Source organism: Oryctolagus cuniculus, chromosome 9 (genome assembly GCF_964237555.1).
Source record: "Oryctolagus cuniculus chromosome 9, mOryCun1.1, whole genome shotgun sequence".
NCBI classification, from domain to species: Eukaryota; Metazoa; Chordata; class Mammalia; order Lagomorpha; family Leporidae; genus Oryctolagus; species Oryctolagus cuniculus.
In genome coordinates this window covers 131,053,475-131,071,243 of record NC_091440.1, presented here as the reverse complement: position 1 = coordinate 131,071,243, position 17,769 = coordinate 131,053,475, and the positions used below count along the sequence as shown (strand labels likewise).

Genomic DNA, 17,769 nt, shown 5'->3' with positions numbered 1-17,769 from the left:
AGGCTGAAATAATTTTACTAGTGAATTCTACTAAGTAGTTACAAATCATAGCAGTATCATGTTCTGTCAGAAAACTAAGACAGATAAATGTTTTCCCTCTCATTTTAAGAGAACTATAAAACCTTGTTATCAAAATCTAATGACAGACAGGCATTTGCCCCAGTAGTCAAGATGCTTGTTAAGATACCCATGACCCATATCAAAATACCTGGGTCTGTCTCCTGAGTCCAGGGTCCTCCTAATGTACACCTTGTGAAGCAATGATGATGGCTCAGGTAATTAGGTTGCTACCACCCATGTGGGAGACCTGGACTGAGTTCTGGACTCCTGGCTTCAGCTCTGTTCAGACCTGAATATTGTGGGCATTTGGGGAGTGAGTCTCTCTCTCCACTCTACTTCTCAAATGAAATTAAAAAAAAAAAAAAAACACGAATGAGTGCAAGAAAAAAATACAACATTGTAGACCACATTATTAAAGGTACAAAGAACACTTTAAATACATAGCCAATAAAATATAGAAAACTTTGAAAATAAAATATGAGTTTCTCGGGGCTGGCGCCGTGGCTCACTTGGTTAATCATCCACCTGAGGTGCCCGCATCCCATATGGGCGCTGGTTCTAGTTCCAGTTGCTCCTCTTCCAGTCCAGCTCTCTGCTGTGGCCCAGGAGGGCAGTGGAGGATGGCCCAAGTGCTTGGGCATCCATGTGGAGAGACCAGGAAGAAGCACCTGCCTCCTGGCTTCGGATCAGCATAGCTCCGGCCATAATGGCCATTTGGGGGCAGTGAACCAATGGAAGGAAGACCTTTCTCTCTGTCTCTCTCTCTCACTAACTCTGTCAAATTAAAAAAAAAAAACATTAGTTTCTCAATGTCCCCTTCCTCTCTGGTGTATCAGCTCTAGTGTTGAGACTCCCACTTCTGCACGTTTTCGTAGTAGTAGCTGTCACTCCTTCACCTCCTGTATAGGACTCCTTGAGCATTTCTTATAGGGGAGTCCACGGACAGTGAATTCCTTCAGCTTTTGTTTATCATTGAGTCTTTATTTCTCCTTCATCTCTGGGACGTGGCTCTACTTAGTATTCTTGCTCTGGCAATTTTTTCTTTCAGTACTTTGAATATTTCATTACTTTCTCTCTTGGACTGTATGTAAGAAAAATCTGCCATCAATCTGGTAGGGATTCCTTTCTAAGTTATTTGGTATTTCCCTCTGTTGCTGCACCTGGAATTCTGTTTGTCTTGTATTTGTGATTGTTGGAGTAGTCCTCTGAGAGGATCTTATTTGGTTGAATCTATTAAGGGTCCTTTGGACTTTGTACACTTCAGTATCCTCCCCCTCTCCCTCCATCCAGATTTGCAAAGATTACAGCAATTCTTTGACTGATTAGATTTTATTCCTTCCCCTTCTCTTTTCCTTCTAGAAGATCTACAATGCAAGTGATTGCTTGTGTAAGTCTCAAAGTCTTTCCTCATTCTTCAGAAATTTTTTTTTCTTTTTCCTTTTGTTTGGATGCTCAAAATTACTATCTTCTCTCTGCTCTGTTCTTCTCTGATGTTCTCAACTGTATATTTTAATTTGCGAGACAAAGAAACAGGAAAAGGAGAGAGAGAGAGAGAGAGACAGAGAGAGAGCGAGCTTGCTTACTGGTTTACTCCCCTCAAGTGCCTGCAATGGCCAGGACTGAGCCAGGCTGAAGGAGGAACTGGGAACTCATCCTGGTCTCCCTGTGGGTAGCAGGGATCCAGCCACTTCAGCCATGCCCGGCTGCCTCCCGGGAGGTACATCAGCACAGAGCTGGAATCAGCACCCTAGGACACATCAGCACAGAAGGTCTACTATGACAGCCACCCTAGGAAACTTGTCACTCCCCCATTCGTGGAGGAACGACACAGGACCCTGCGCTGTTCTTTTGTCTGCTCGGCCCTTCCCGGGTTTGCTGCTGGTCCTTCCCGGGTTGGCTGTCGACCTGCGGAACCGGGGAAAGTGGCAGGGGGAACCGCCCTTCCACGGAGGTGGAAGGGACGGTAGCCAACCCGGGAAGGACCAGCAGCAAACCCGGGGAGGGCCGAGCAGACGAAAGAACAGCGCAGGGTCCTGTGTTGTTCCTCCACGAATAGGGGAGCGACAAGTTTCCTAGGGTGGCTGTCATAGTAGACCTTCTGTGCTGATGTGTCCTAGGGTGCTGGTGGGATATGCTGCATCAGCTTTCATTCTGGGTGTTCAGCAGCGCGTTCACGCCACTTCTTCAGCTGTCAGCAGCATTGGTGATGTCTACACGTCTCAGGGGCCTAGGCTGAGGAGGCTTCGAATTGCACTGCCTGGAGGATGGCCCAAGTGCTTGGGCACCTGCACCCGCGTGGAAGACCAGGAAGAAGCACCTGGCTCCTGGCTTCGGGCCGGTGTAGCTCCGGCCATAGCGGCCATTTGGGGGGTGAACCAACGGAAGGAAGACCTTTCTCTCTGTCTGTCTCTGTAACTCTATCTGTCAAAAAAAAAAAAAAAAAAAAAAAGGCACTGCCAATTGGGTTGAAGGAACCTTCGGTGGGGCTGTATTGTGTGGGGGGCCCTCGATGCATGAAGGCAGGCTGCACCAGCATACCCAGTGTCCAAGGGACACGTAAGTAACTTCCTGGGGCCAGTGTGAATTGGCTTGATCAGGGAGGTCTGCCCAGCTAGTTCCCAAGAGCACGGGTGGGTGGACGAGTCCAGGCCTCTGCTTCTCAGGGCATTCACTGGCTCAGTTTCTAAAAATACGTTGTCCAACAGCTTCTTGAAACCACAGACGTGTGCACGAGGCCACCCTGTTTTGTTTTTTTTTTTTTCCTAGGGGCTTCATTGGGCACAGCCGTTCAGAGAGGGCTGCCCAGGTGCCCCCTGCAGTTGTGGGTGGCTGGGGCTGCTCATCTGCCTCCCTGGGCTGCTGTGGGCTGAGCTGCCTGGGGCCGGTTGTCCAAGGGTGGGAGCGTGGATGGGGTCAACCAGTTGCTCTTGGGACAGCAGGCAGGACGGGGCTGCCCAGCTGTGTTCTGGGGGCCTTCTGCAGGCTGAGCCACTCAGGGTGTGCCATCCAGTTCTTCTTGGGCCGTGGGAGGCTGGGTGGGGTCTCCTGGCTAGTGCACAGGGCTGGGTCTGCAGAGCTGCTAGGAGCAGCTGCTTCACAGGGCCCTGTGAGGCTGGGGTCTCGTGCCACGTCAGCCTGGGTGGGGAGGCGCAAAGCATGCTGGGCTTTTTCCCTGGGGCAACGCAGCAGTGTGGCATCCCAGCATTGCCCAAACTGGCCTGAGGCCCCAAGGTTTTCCACTTGCAAATGCCTCAGGTGTTCGTGGTGGGCATGGGGACCGCTGCGGGTCTCCTGCTTACCCTTTGCCACTGAGTGAAGTGTCCTTGGTTCAGGAAGGGCCTTAGACACAAGAGCAGACACTGAGTGCTTCGCTCCCTTCTTCGCAAGGCCACCCTGTATCTGCAGCATCTCCTGGGTGTGCCTTCTGGTCTCACGTCTTGGCAGGTGGATGCTGCCTCCACATTCTGCCACTTGAGCTTGGAGGAGGGGGCTGGAGGCAGTGTCTTGGCCACCTGCCAAACTGGTTCCAGAGGCTCGGTCCAGGCATCATGGCCTGGGGAATGGACCATAGCGCTCTGCCCCACACCTTAGGCAGGCCTGAGACTTAGGCTTTAATTCTTCCTCTTCCCCAAGTGAGAGGCATCTCTCCCCACCATGCGCTGCCCAGAGGTGGAGAAGGAGCAGCAGGACAGCTCTTTCCTTCTCGCCTTTCTCAGTGTCTCCTTTCTTCTCACACTGACACGGAGCACCTCGGTCTCTGACCTGGCTTCCCTGGACTCACTGAGGTGGACTGGTGTGGGAGAAGGTGTTCAAATCGGTGTCTTCATTGGTGGGGTGATCACTGAAGGGTCTTATTGGCCACTGTGTTACTCTGCCCCCAGGCTTCCCAGATTTTGATGAGGTGTTTGAGAATCAAAAAGCAAAGGTTTGAGGATGGACGTTGTGGTGCAGCAGGTTGAACCTCTGCTTGGAACATGGCATCCTGTTTTGGAGTGCTGTGCAGTCCTGGCACCTCTGCTTCCAGTCAGGCTCTTGCTAAGGCAACACAGGAGGCAACAGGTGATGGTCACCCATGTGCGAGACCTGGAAGGAGTTATTGGTTCTTGGGTTTGACCTGGCCCCGCCCTAGCTGTCACAGAGATTTGGGGAGTGAACCAGTGGACAGATCTCTGTCTCTCTTTCTCTCTACCTTTCAAGTAGTTGAAAGCAAAGTTTTTTTTTTTTTTTTAAACCGCTAATGGAAGCAATCTGGGGCCAATGGGTGCACTTGTTCAGAAACAGGAGAGCAACCTATCAGCATGGCTAAAATCTGAAACACGGAGAGTAACAGATACTGACCAGGATATGGACAAAGCGGAATAGTTACATACTGCTGGTGGGAATGTCAATCGGTGCAGCCACTGTGGAAAACAGTGTGGAGATTTCTTAAAAAAACTAGAAATAGACTTGCCATATGATCCAGCAATCCAGCTACTGGGTTTGTACCCAAAAGACTTGAACACATTGTATCAAAGAGATACCTGTACCACATGTTTACAGAAGCACTGTTCATAATAGCCAATATTTGGAATCAACCAAGGTATCCATCATTAGATGACTGTAGAAAGAAAATCTGGTATATATGCACAATGGAACATTATTCAGCTGTAAAAAGGAATGAAACTCTGCCATTTGTAGCAAAATGGATGGAACTGGAGAACAACAGGTTAAGTGAAATTGGCCAGACCCAGAAAGACAAATACCACATGTTCTCCCTTATATGTGGGAGCGAAAATGAAAAAAGAGAGCAAGAGAGAGAGAGACAGAGAAAGAAATGCATGTGTGTATCAGTATGGTTGCAAGTATAGTTTTGTAAAATTTGTTCTGTCAAACCAGTGATTAAGAATATTATGCTATTATAGTTTAATGATCTGTGACTATTTAAAATTTACTGTATGTAGGTGAAGTGGTCATTTTTCCATTCAGTTATTGGCATAGCCATTGACTACATTCCCACTAAACTATGGTCTTCTTGGTTTTTACCTGTTAAACTCCTTATTTAGTGAAGCACTAAGCCTTTTTACTGTAATGTAAATTTAAAATGTGTTCTTTCAAAAACTACAAAAAGAGAGAGAAAGGGAGTAGGAAGGAGGGTGGAAGGCAAAGGGGAGGGAGGAAGGGAATATCATTGTTGCTAGACTTGTGTCTATGAGCTATATTGAATCTGTTAAAAACTAGCTAAATTAAAATTTTTTTAAAAATAAACAGAGGCAAATCTAAGGGGGCTGTAATACTTTGATGGAAAATGTCTACTATGAAAAAAATAATGGATGAACTTAAAAACATTTCTACAAAAGTAAGCTTATGTCTTCCTTCCATTTTCTTTTTTTTAAAGATTTATTTTATTTTTTTGAAAGAGTTACAGAGAGAGGTAGAGACAGCAAGAGAGGTCTTCCATCCACTGGTTCACTCCCCAACTGGCCGCAATGGCTGGAGCTGTGCCAATCCAAAGCCAGGAGCCAGGAGCTTCTTCTGGGTCTCCCACATGGGTACAGGGGCCCAAGGACTTGGGCCATCTTCTGCTGCTTTCCCAGGCAATAGCAGAGAGCTGGATCAGAAGAAGAGCAGCCGGGACTTGAACTGGCGCCCATATGGGATGCTGGAGCTTCAGGTCAGGGCTTTAACCCGCTGTGCCACAGTGCCGACCCCTTAATTCCATTTTCTACACACCCTTTAAAGTAGCTTACTGCACTTAGGCAGAGCCACTTTTTATTGTGATTCTTGGGTTGAGAAGAGGTGGGCCCAGGGTGGGATTACAATGTGTGTTATCTCAGCCCAAGGGTATCACAGACAGGAACTGATCTTTACGTGTCTTTCTAACTGTCAACAGCACCTTTTCTCATTGTATCTGCTGTGAATTCTGTCTTTGGCATATCTAGGAAGTTAGTAATTTACTCCCTATATTTCCACATATGTCATGCTTTCTCCTATGTCTTATGCGTTACTTGATCACTAATTATCCATACCCCGTGAGCTGTACTTATAAACCATTAAGAGTTGACTTACTATGTATTCTTCACTCTTTAGAATGTCTCCTGTATAATTTATTTATTTTTGTTTTGTTTTGTTTTTAACTTTTATTTAATGAATATAAATTTCCAAAGTACAGCTTATGGATTACAATGGCTTCCCCCCCATAACTTCCCTCCCACCCGCAACCCTCCCCTTTCCCTTTCCCTCCCCCCTTGCATTCACATCAAGATTCATTTTCAATTCTCTTTATATACAGAAGATCAGTTTAGCATATATTAAGTAAAGATTTCAACAGTTTGCACCCACACAGAAACACAAAGTGAAAAATACTGTTTCAGTACTAGCTATAGCATTAAATCACAATGTACAGCACATTAAGGACAGAGATCCTACATGAGAAGTAAGTGCACAGTGACTCCTGTTGTTGACTTAACAAATTGACACTCTTGTTTATGGCATCAGTAATCACCCTAGGCTCTTGTCATGAGTTGCCAAGGCTATGGAAGCCTTTTGAGTTCACCGACTCTGATCATATTTAGACAAGGTTGTAGTCAAAGTGGAAGTTCTCGTGCACATTGTTAGAGCTTGGAGTTGGAGGCCACTGATTGGCCCATGAACTCGCAAGTGTAGGTAGTGTGCTACATGAGAGGCAAGTTTCTCGCTGACACCACAAGGGTCCCGGCCCAATGAGTGGAGTTGGATAGTGACACTTGCTACATGCCTCACAGCTGTTAGAAATGAAAGCACTTAGAGGACATTCTGCGTGTTCCGCCTTTCTTCCTATTTCTTGCTCTACTTAGACCTCTGGCAGTGGCTTCTCAGTTTTCTGACCAACAGAGGCCTGCAATAAAATTCTAAAAAGAGATCCTGAAGAGATTGAAAAAGAAGAGCAGGCCGCCGCTGAAAAAGCTGTGACCAAGGAGGAGTTTCAGGGTGAATGGACGGCCCCAGCGCCCGAGTTCACTGCTACTCAGCCCGAGGTTGCTGACTGGTCCGAAGGCGTGCAGGTGCCCTCTGTGCCTATTCAGCAGTTCCCCACTGAGGACTGGAGTGCTCAGCCCGCCACTGAAGACTGGTCTGCAGCGCCCACTGCCCAGGCCACCGAGTGGGTGGGAACAACCACTGAGTGGTCTTAGGCTGCTTGTCACGGGCTCTCACACAAACATGGAAATGAGGTTGATGGAAAATAAACATCAGTTTCTACAGACTGAAAAAAAAAAAAAAAAAAAAGTGGAAGTTCTCTCCTCCCTTCAGAGAAAGGTACCTCCTTCTTTGATGACCTGTTCTTTCTACTGGGATCTCACTCACAGAGATCTTTCATTTAGGTTTTTTTTTTTTTTTTTTTTTTTTTTTTGCCAAAGTGTCTTGGCTTTCCATGCCTGAAATTCTCTCATGGGCTTTTCAGCTGGATCCATGTGCCTTAAGGGCTGATTCTGAGGCCAGAGTGCTGTTTAGGACATCTGCCATTCTATGGGTCTGCTGTGTATCTCACTTCCCATGTTGGATCGTTCTCTCCCTTTTTTATTCTATCAGCTAGTATTTGCAGACACTAGTCTTGTTTATGTGCTCCCTTTGGCTCTTAGTCCTATCATTATGATCAATTGTGAATAGAAATTGATACCAGGGGATTCCAATTCAATCCCATCAAGGTGGCATGTACCAATGCCATCTCACTAGTCCCAGTGATCAATTTCTATTCACAATTGTTTTTTTTAATAACAATGAATATTTTAAAATAATGCCTACATTACAGTGCTGAAGAAGTAATGACAACTTTTACAAACCTGAGGATTAGTAGGAAATCTTAAGAATCAGTCACAGATGACAGCTCACTACGCAGTGCTGATGCAATGGCATCAACTCGGGTTTTCATGATGAGGACCGCTGGTGCCACAAGCCTGGCAGGAGGCAGAGGTCCTGCCTTTGAGGGCTTTTCCTCTGCAGAACACAGGGACGCCGCCCCCCTTTTCTCACTGAAGTGCCAGTGATGATTAATACAGACCTCTTTCTGTTAGTGGAGCAGCAAAGGGTCCTCATCTTCGTGCAAGAAAGAATTCAGGCGTGAGACAGAGAGCAGTGGAAACCAAAGTAGCAAGGTTTATTAGGGTAGGGACATCCATAAAAACGGATGGGCACCTCTCCAGACAGAACCTGAGAGAGAGTGTGTGGTTTACATTCAGGTCAGGGTTTTTAAGGGGATGGGTCTTGCCTTCTCGCCTCTTCTCCTACTCCTCCTCCCAAACAAAGGACTTGTTGGATGTAAATATGAAAAATTCCTTTCTGAGTTTTCCCCCTGAAGTTATCAGACAGGGGAAGCCTGGCTGGCGTCGTCCCGCCTTAGAGGAAGGATGGTTATCGTGTAGAAGGGGCAGGACAGAAGGAAGATCAGGATCCGGGCAGGATGTTTGAAGTGCAGATACTGGGCTGCACCTGGAAGGTTATCGGGATGACTTTGAGATGCGGATGTGGGACCGCTGTAGATGTCAATTCCTTAGGCCTTTGTCATACACACATGAGCTCATTTCTGACTTCCTACCTAACATTTCTAGTGTATGACTTGCATTCAAAGCCAAATACAAATACAAACCTAAATGTCATGCGGTCTCTGAGGCTGAGCACCTCTGATGATAGGGGGTTGGATCCACAGCATGTACAAGGTCGCAAAACCTCTCCCAGGAGCATTCTCAGGTTGCATTTGAAGGAAACAAGTTTGCATGATGTTTGTTGATGAGAAATCAGGTTGTACAAACAATGCTGGGAAGATGTGGAGGAATGGGAGCCCACAGCGGGGACAGGGTCCCGGTCAAGTCGGGAATGGCAGCAGGGCAGGTTGTCTAAGATAACGTGTCCCCATAGCGTGGAGGGCTTTGTAGAACGCTGTTTGGTACTTTGCATTTATCGGCATACTGTGAGGAATCAGGAATCGTGAACGAAGGTTAGGCTTGGGTGTGACATCGTTGGATTGGCTCATTGTGGTCAGATAGCTCAGATTCTGATCTCGGTTTCAACCTCAGGCTCTGGATAACCATTGTTTCCTGCCAGCTGCTCCTGCTCTGTCCAAAAATTAAGCACTCATGACCTGACTTTGACATCCTTTTACAATTCTCAGCCAACATTCCTGCTCCTCCTCCAAACACACACAAAGATGCACACTTTGTTCTTCTTGGTTATGCTGCAGGCCAGAATTTCCCCTTGCATTAATGTGCACGAATCTCAGCTATCCTTTTACAGAGCTAAGTCTTATTCTTTCTCTAAAGTCCTCTTGAACAGAAAAGCATTATAGAGCATCACTTAGAAATCATGTAGTTCAATCTTTGCTCTTTCTACACTGATTTCCTGTAACAATGTTGAAATGTTTTCTATCACTTAGTTCTTGCTCATATTTTCTTATATACAGTTCCCTCAAAGCTTCCTTTGTAACTGTTGTAGCCACATTTTACAACTGTATGCCTTTGGTGTATTTCTTGAATTTTATCAGTAAAACTCTAAGAAATAATGTCACTAACTTCCCATGTAGCTCAAATATTGTTATTAATTGTCAAAGTACACACTGGATTTTTATAAATGTAGCTACAGGAGATTGGATTTATAGTCATGAATACAGAAACAATGGCTGACCAGTTCACCCCATCACAGTGATTGCAGAATATGGCTTAGAAAATGAGTACAATGAGAAAAGAGAGAGTATGGCTCTGGTAACAGGTTAAATGAGTCGAACCCTAAGTCCTTAGCCACCTCTGTTCATTTGTGAAAAGGCTCTCTGTTTACTGTCTTGCCTGAACACATTGAAACTCTCCTTTTGTTGTGAATGACAAGTATCTGGGTGTCACTCAAGGTTGGGAAAACACCTTGTGTCTGGTGCCTGGGAACCTGCAAGTCTCCCGCCCTGAAGAAAAGGGTTTTCTGCAAATACAGAGGCTCAGGTGTCTGTTGTTATCCTTAAACCCCCAGGAAGCAGCCTGGTTCTACCACTCATTGTCTTGGTAGTGAAATGGCAAAAAGTAAATAGAATTTGCTGTACACAGTTTTCATTTCGCCTTGGCTTTGTTCACTTGTGGGATGTGCTAAAGTGATTTTTACTTTACCTTTGCAATTAGAAAAATTTATAGACAGGGCCAGCACTGCATAATGGGTAAATTCACAGCCTGTGATGCCAGCATCCTATATGAGTGCTAGTGTGAGTCCCAGCTGTGCCATTTCTGATCCAGCTCCCTGTTAATGGACTGGGAAGGTAGCAGAAGATGACTCAAGTGCTTGAACCCCCTAAACCCATGTGGGAGACCTCAGTGAAGCTCCTGGCTTCTGGCTCCTGCCTAGCCCATCCTAGGCTGTTGTTTGCAGCCATCTGGGGAGTGAACCAGCAGATGGAGGATCTCTCTCTCTCTCTCTAACTTTGCCTTTCAAATAAATAAAAAATCTTTAAAAATTTTTATAGAAAACTTCCAATGGAGAAGTGTAAAATTAGAATGTGGATTTGAAAGTATTCTGTAGTAAGGTTTGTCCACTGGTCTTACATAGGGGTCACTGTTCTACTCAATATACATAGCTAAGCTCTCAAAGAATTGTGTGCTATGGTTTCATGATTGAATCAAGAAGAAAACAGCAGCCCACAATGTCAGACTTTTTCCAAAGTGAAGTATACAAAAAAATGTTCAGATAAAAGGATTTGCCAGAATACATTCTGGCCTTGTAGAATGAGTCTGGAAGAATTCTCTCCTCATAGCTTTAGGAAAAATTTAAGAAGAGGAATTCGTGTAAATTCTTTACATGTTTGCTGGCAAAGCAGTGACATCAACTGGCCCTGAGCATTTCTTTGATAGGATATTTTTAAATATGGATTAAATCTTGCTACTCATTATTGGTCTGTTTAGGCAGAAGTCCTACATGGGGAGTAGGTGCTCAGTGACTCCTGTTGTTGATTTAACAACTGACAATCATATTTATGGCGTCAGTAATCACCCGAGGCTCTTGTCATGAGCTGCCCAGGCTATGGAAGCCTCTTGAGTTCACAAACTCTGACCTTATTTAGACAAGGCCATAGTCAAGGTGGAAGTTCTCTCCTCCCTTCAGAGAAAGGTACCTCCTTCTTTGATGGCCCATTCTTTCCACTTGGATCTCACTCACAGAGATCTTTCATTTAGTTTTTTTTTTTTTTTTTTTTTTTTTTTTTGCCACAGTGTCTTGGTTTCCATGCCTGAAATGCTCTCATGGGCTTTTTAGCCAGATCTGAATGCCTCAAGGGCTGATTCTGAGGCCAGAGTGCTGTTTAGGACATTTGCCATTCTATGAGTTTTTCCTTTTTAATTCTATCAGTTAGTATTAGCAGACACTAGTCTTCTTTATGTGATCCCTTTGACACTTAATCCTATCATTATGATCAATTATGAACTTAAACTGATCACTTTGACTAGTAAGATGACACTGGTACATACATGCCACCTTGATGGGATTGAATTGGAATCCCCTGGCATGTTTCTAACTCCACCATTAGGGGTAAATCCAAGAGAGCATGTGCCAAACTGTACTTCTCCTCCCTCTCTTATTCCCACTCTTTTATTTAACAGGGATCACTTTTCAGTTAAATTTACATGCCTAAGAATAATTGTGTATTAATTAAAGAGTTCAACCAATGGTATTAAGTTGAGGAACAATTTTTCCCTTCTTAATGTCAACTTTGATCCATTGGTTGTTCAGGAGTAATTTGTTTAAATTCTATGTATTATGTACTTTCCAAAGGTGGTGGTTGTTGTTATTGATTTCTACTTTTATTGCATTTTGCTTAGAAAAGGGACTTGATATGAGTTAAATTTTTAAAATAATTGTTTAGAATTGCTTTTTGGCCTACCATATAATATATCCTGAAGAACATTTCATATGCCATTGAGAAGAATGAGTAATTTGAAGCTGTTGGGTGGAACATTATGTAGATGTCTGTTAGGTCCAAGTGTTCTGGGATGCAGTTCAACTGTACTATCTCTTTGCTAATTTTCTCTCTGAATGATCTGCCCATTTCTGAAAGTGGTGGTTAAAGGCTCCATTGTTGTCTTACTGACATCTATCTCTCCATATAGGTCTATTGATATTTGCTTTGGATTTTCTATTAGCCATTTGTTTGATGTGTACTTAATTACAATTACTTTTTTCCTTTTGTGTAATTGAATCTGCTACCATTGTTTAGTAATGCTCCTTGTCTCTTTATTGCTTTTGATTTAAAGTCTGCTTCATCTAATATAGGAACTCCTGCTTCCATCTGCTCTACTTGCATAGACTATCTAATTGCATTATTTCACTTTCAACCTTTGAATGCTCTGGGAGGTGAAGTGAGTTTCTTGTAAGCAGTATATAGTTGGGTATCTCTTAAAATAATCTACTTACTCTGGTTACTCTTTTTATTGGAGAATTTAATCTATTTACATTTAAGGTAATACTTGATAGATAACAAATATTAGATAGATAGATAGATAGATAGATAGATCAAGATAGATAACAAGTAATACCTTAAATAGATTATGACATTTTGTAACTGTTTTCTAGTTTTATTGTAGTTTCTTTATTATCAGTCTCACAGTCTCCATTGTGGCTAAGTGATTTTCTCTAGAAGTGTATTTTGATTCCTTGCTCATTGTAATTGGTAATTCTATTACACAATTTTGCTTTGGTTACCATGAGGCTTACTGATAACATCAACAGGTTAAAAGAAGATATTTTGAAATGATAGCAATTTATATTCATTTTGTGGATAGATAGGTAAAGAAACATAAAGAAAGAGATGGGAAACACTAGCAATGACTCTGCACTTCTAGTCCTCCACATATTTTTAATTTTTATGTCCCATTTTACCTGTTTCTATATTGCTCTTTAACATATTCACATAGTTGTTATTATTCTCAACTGTTTTGTTTACTAGGCTGCATACATAAAGATATGAGGCAGCATGTTCACAGTGTTAGCATATTCTGAATTTATTCACATAGTTACTTTCAACAATTAGCTTTCTTCTTCTGATTCTTTTTTACTTTGTTCTCCTCCTGTGTCTTTCACTCCGCAGGCCTCAGACACTTGATTTTTTTCTTATTTATTAGCATTTCTTTCATTTTGAAGAACTCCCTTTAGCATTTTTTATAAGACAGGTCTGGTAGTGTTGAGTCAATTCAGTTTTCATTTTTCTGCGAATATCATTATCTCTCCTTGTATCTAAAGGATGATTTTGCTGAGTTTGCTGAGTATAGTATTCTTGGATGGCAGGGTTTTCATTTTTTTTTTTTTAACTTCTGTATTGTGTAAGAGTCATCCCACTCCCTGCAGGACTACAGGGTTTATTTATTAATTTAAAGGCAGAGTTACAGAGAAGCAGAGGCATAAAGAGAGAGAAAATCTTCTATTGCTGGTTCACTCCTCAAATGGCCACAATGGTTGGAGCTGGGCCAATCTGAAGCCAGGAGCTTCTTCCAGGTCTCCCATGCAGGTACAGGGGCCCAAGGATTCGGTTCATCTTCTACTGCTTTCCCAGGTCATAGCAGAGAGCTGGAAGTAGAGCAGCTGGGACTTGAACTGGTGCCCATATGGGATGCCAGCGCTGTAGATGGCAGCTTTACTCTCTAAGCTATAGTGCCAGCTCTCCTGACTCTTGATTTCTGAGCCTCTCAGATATTTGGAAAGTTTTCTGTTTTTATTTGTTAGAATAGTTTTTAGACATACTTGTTTATTTATTTGAAAACCAGAGAGAGAGAGAGAGAGGGAGAGAGAGAGAGAGAGAGAGAGAGAGAGACTATCTTCCATCCACTGGTTCACTCTCCAAATGACCACAACACCCAGAGCTGGGCGATGTAAAGCCAGGAGCTAGGAGCTTCTTCGAGGTCTCCCATGCAGGTAAAGGGGCCCAAGGACTTCGATGATCCTCTGCTGCCTTCCCAGGTACACTAGCAGAGAGGTGGACTAGAAGTGGAACAGCCAGAACTTGAACCGGTGCTCATGCGGATTGCTGGTGCTGCAGGTGGCGGCTTTACCCACTAGACCACAGCACCGGCCCCGTATCTGTTAGAATATTTTTTCTACCCCTTTAGCATTCTCAAGTCCCTCTTGAATTCCAGTAACTCATGTTTTTGCTCTTTTCATGCTGTTCTTGTGAGCTTTTAAAAATTCTTCTTTGTCCTTTTTCTCCTTTCATTGTGTATTTTCAAATAGGTTGGCTTCAAGCTCATTGAATCTTTGGTGTGATGCATTCTGCTACTGATTGCTTCGATCATGTTTTTAATTTTGCCTTGTGTGCTTTACAGTTGAAAGGTTTCTGTTTTACACATTGAATTATTTCCATTTCTCTGTCAAGGCCCTCTGTTAGAGCACTAATGTGTATTTATTCTGTTGAAGTTCATCGAGTTTCCTTTAAATAGCTGTTTCTAATTCATCTGAGCATTTGAAAATTCCGGTCCCAAGGAGGTTGCTTTCTGGCACCATTTTTGTTTGGTAGGTGAGGTCACAATTCCCTGAAAGTTTGTGTCCCTTGTTGGCATATTTTGTTGTCTACTCGCTGAAGGATTAGTTCTAGCAGACTGGCTTCATTTTTGGCTGTCCGTCTGGAAATTCTAAGCAGTCTGCTTTATTTTATTATTTTGCACACACTCATGCTATGACAGCAGTAGATGGTGCCCTAAGATGAAGTTTGCCGCAGGTGTGCCCTAGGTGCATTGTCCCTATTGCCTCCTAGAAGATGCCTCCAGCCCAAGGTTAGTCCACATCTGTAGCTGGTGAGTCCTTCAGAGTAGATTCGGCAAGGATGTCAAAAGAGACCATCTGGCCCTGCAAACCTCTTCCTGGGGCCAGCTAGGCGAGAGGCCTGGTCCTGTGGCCAGCAATGCTGTCATTTTCCATTACACCTGCATCCGTGGCTTGCCAAGACCAGCATGTGCAAAGGCAGGACCAAAGGTCCCACTGCTATATGGTCTGTCTGCTGACAAGATGGACTAACAGTTCAAGGCCACTCTGGCCATCCACAGGGGATGCTTCTGGGATATAGGATCAACCCACTGGGAACAAAGGACTCCACTTGGCATTGCAGCAGTTCCAGGACTCTGTCTGTACATAGGCATTGGCCTGGGAATGAAGACCATAGGATCTGCCCTCATGTTGGATTTTATCAGAATGGCCCTAAGTCCCAAGACACGGTTCTGTGGTTCCTTATTGTTGGCCCAAGCTTGTTGGAGAAGTGGTAAAGAAATCCCTTTAGTCATCCCGGTAGGCAGCAGCTGCGCCATACCTGGGTCTCACAATGACCCAGTCCCTATGGATTTTGGGGGGAGGGGAGCGACATTCTAAACCCATGTGATGCACACCCAAACATGTTCAGTCCTCTAGGGTATAGGTTTCAGCCTGACGCCAGGGCAAGCCTAGAAGCTCTGCCTATGAGCACTGGCTTGGGGTAGAAGCCTTTGGGCTTTAGCAGGTGCTGGGTCTCAGTGATGGGCTGGCTCTGGGTACCAAAGCCGTGTCTTATGTTCCCTCTGCTGTGCTGCTCCACACTGACCTCAGTCCAGATCTTATGCTTGCCGAAGGTTGAGATGGGGGTGGCTGCCTGGGTAAAGGGGGTCTGAAGACTCAGCCTGGGGTATGGTCTGGGTGCAAGGGCTGCGGGGCCCTGTCCGGCTTTGGGCGCAGCGAGCCTCACACTGGAATTCGAGTCTGATGGCTGGGCTTAATTCCCTGTCTCTTTCTCGGGTTGGAGGCAAGGAATCGCTCTACACAGCGCTGCTTGCTGCTGAGGCACGGCAGATGTGGGCAGTTCTTTCCTGCCTCTTTTGTTAGTGCTCTTTTCCTATTATTTTTCTAGAACGAGGCTGTGGTCCCTCACCTGGTTTCTGTGACTCCTGGGAAGGTGGTTTGGCGCATGAATAACTATTCAAATCGGGGTCTCTGTCAGAGACCACCACTAGAGCATCCTCTTCAGCTTCCACCTTCTTCCACCTCCACCTTTATAGTTTCTTATGTTGTTTCATTTGGTTTCTTTCCTCCTTTTTTTTTTTTTTTTTGCCATGGATATATTATTATTTAAAATGTCTTCTAAAAAATTTGCAGTTTGAAAATTTCATGTTCACAAATAAATGGGTCAGGTTGATGGGAAAAATTTAGGAGGGAAAAAAGCAAAAGAAGACCATTTTATACATGTTTTGTTTATTAATGTGCATTTTATCAGACATCTACTGCTCACTCACTGGTGTGCCATGCACTGAGAAATAAAAAGAAACTCCCAATGTGAACCTGAGATCCAGTAGAAGAAATAAACGTGCACATATAATTCAGAAGAGTCAGCCACAGTGTTGAAAAGGGGGAAAGCTGGGAGTGTGGCTGAGGTTCCAGATCAGCAAGTAAGTTGGTTCTGCATTCTGTGGTGACCCTTCTGCATCACCAGGTTGTTAAAAGGCTTTTTCACAGCAGAAGAGGAACTCCGCTAACAGCACGGATTCTCCATGATAGTTAGGTTGTCAAGCCTTCTGTCTCGTCTGGGTGCCACACGGATGTCAACATTTGCTTTGTGTTCCACACTGAGTGATTTACTCAGTACGCCCCACATCAATGGTTTTATTCAACCACGTGTCACTGCTGCTCGTTCAGGATGACATTGTTATTAAGTGACATGTACCTTTGTTATTTATAAATAATACTTTCCTCTGTGGTTGAATGCCTTGGTAGCTGGTTTTATAGGCTTCTCAGCCAAGGTATGACATAATATTTTGCTTTAGAAAAGGCAACTCTAGGGCCGGTGCTGTGGCTCACTTGGTTAATCTTCCATCTGCGGTGCTGGCATCGCATATGGGTGCGGGTTCTAGTCCCGGCTGCTCCTCTTCCAGGCCAGCTCTCTGCTGTGGCCCGGGAAGGCAGTGGAGGATGGCCCAGGTGCTTGGGCCCTGCACCCCATGGGAGACCAGGAGGAGGCACCTGGCTCCTGGCTTTGGATCGGCATAGTTCTGGCCGTAGTGCCCATTTGGGGGGTAGGGGGAGTGAACCAACAGAAGGAAGACCTTTCTCTTTGTTTCTCTCTCTCTCACTGTCTAACTCTGCCTGTCCAATAAAAAAAAAAAGGGCAACTCTGAAAAAGGCAACAAACTGGAGGAAGTTTGAAGACATCAGCAGTTGGAAGGGTTTCAGCAGAAGGCAAGGGAGGAGGAGAGGTGGAACTGAGCAGATCTGCTCGGTGTGATGCTGTGTTGTGGATACAGATTGTTACACCCACGACTCACAGTACAGAGTGCATCCTAATGCAAGCAATGGGCAGTGGTAGCCCTCATGGTCGCTGTATCACTGGCAGCGTTTTTCCTCTTCTTGGAGAACTTTCCTCTTTTCACTCATATAGCTCTGTCACCCACCCCGCCTTAGCCAACAAGTCTCCCGTCCTTCCTTCATTTCATCCCATCTCTAGCCACTTCACTATAAACTCCTTGCTGAATGACAGCTCAGCCACACCTTCGGTATTCTCTGCAGACCATGATTTTTCAATTTCTTTGCAACTTGGATAGGCTGAGAATTTCCCAAGTCTTCAAGTTCTGATTCTGTTTGGAATGAAAATTCGTTCTTCAATTAATCTCCACCATTTTCATTTTAGTATAAGCAATCAGAAGGAACAAAACACCCTTTCAACACTTTGCTTATGAATCTCCTTGGCTTAATATCCAATTTTTGTTGCTGTCAATTTCTTCCTTCCACTAA

The 17,769-nt window shown here is 44.4% G+C and overlaps 1 non-coding gene across 1 annotated transcript; it reads left to right on the top strand.

Annotated features, from left to right (window-relative positions):
- The first annotated feature begins 6,639 nt into the window (after positions 1-6,639).
- Positions 6,640-6,793, top strand: SNORA62 (small nucleolar RNA, H/ACA box 62). Its single transcript, XR_011379132.1, has one exon. It is a non-coding gene; the product is annotated as a small nucleolar RNA SNORA62/SNORA6 family (small nucleolar RNA).
- Positions 6,794-17,769: the final 10,976 nt, after the last annotated feature.